The sequence below is a fragment of the Pinus tabuliformis genome, chromosome 9 (assembly GCF_031772625.1).
Source record: "Pinus tabuliformis cultivar Carrire ecotype Pingquan chromosome 9, CPIR1, whole genome shotgun sequence".
Taxonomy (NCBI): Eukaryota; Viridiplantae; Streptophyta; class Pinopsida; order Pinales; family Pinaceae; genus Pinus; species Pinus tabuliformis.
The window spans coordinates 1462865074-1462866516 of record NC_142307.1 but is presented as its reverse complement, the minus strand read 5'-3'; positions in this window follow the sequence as shown (position 1 = coordinate 1462866516).

Genomic DNA, 1443 nt, shown 5'->3' with positions numbered 1-1443 from the left:
GGCAAAGAAAGACAACTAGTTGACAGTGACAATCTTTCCTTGATGGGGAAAATGAATCACGTGAAATAAAGAGGAGGCCACAACATGCATGGCATGGGTCCAGCTTTGGCCGAGTAGAAGATTATAATTGAGATTGGCGTCAACAATTTCTACCTCGACTTGCACTGTCTTGCCTTCCAGAGTGATGGCAAGGTTAGGTAAGATGCCGAAGGGTCGCGAATTGAGCCCATAGAAAGTTTCCAAAGTGTTCGGAGATTGGTTCAAAGCAGGAGAACCAATAGCCTTCCAGCATGCGGTCGACATGATGCAGGTGGAAGCACCTTCATTGATGACAGTCTAGTGGATGGTCTTCTCATTGATGATTACCTGAATGAGAAAGGCAATCTGATGAGGGAGACACGGAACATGGTTCTCTAGATCAAAACATATCAAATTGGAATCGGTGGGATCGATGCCCCCGATAGCTAACAACAAAGATTTCTGCTGTGATGGGAAGCTTTGGAGCACCTCGAGAGCTGACATGGTTGATGGTGCCTGAGCCAAATCCTCAACAATATTGTAGTGCTGAGTGGCTCGGGCATTGGGATTATACGAGGATTTCTGTAGCACACCTCGAGAGGGTGTGCGTGTATAGCAGAATCAGGGTTAGGGCGCTCAATATGAAGAGGGCCAGAACTCGGGGTAGAAGAAGAAGGTGCAGCTTCTTTCTCTTTCCCAGCTGTCGAAGCAGGAGTTTGATAATATTTCGATCTAGTAGCCACATTAATAGGTGTACTCATCATGAACACTTGAGATCTGGAGGAAGAAGATTGGGGTTGGTATACCATTTGGGTCTGCTGAGATGGAAACATATATTTGAGGACAACGGGGGTCCCTTTGAGCAAGTGACTAACTTTAGATCATTAGGGACAATCATTAGTGTAGTGATTTTCCTTGCAAATGAGGCAAGGATACTTAGGTTTTCATTGCGAAGATTCGCCAACAGACGATGTGGGAGGACCCTATTTTGGGGCATCGGGTTTACCCTTGCCTTTGCCTTTCTTCTTTCCTTTCGAGGATTTTTCCACTGCAACAACCCCTTTACTTGAGGATTCAGATGACCTATATCTAAATGGGCAAGCGGCAATAGATCAGCAGGTAGACTGGATAGCGTGGACCTATGAGGTTTTACCAGGGCCAGGTGGATTCTGGGATGAACTAATAGGAACAACATTTGAGACCGACTTCTATTTGGAAGAAGATTTAGCAGGGGTCTGGGATATTTAACCAATAACTCCATCAACGAGAGGTACAACTTGTGACTATGATGCGGTGGGATTGGAAGATGGCTGCGGAGCATCAGGTAATAACTCATACAAAGTGCCAGACTAAGAGTAAACTAGGTCCAAGTACTGGGCACGAGTGATGGCTTGCTCTTTAGTGACGCATCCACGCATAGCTATA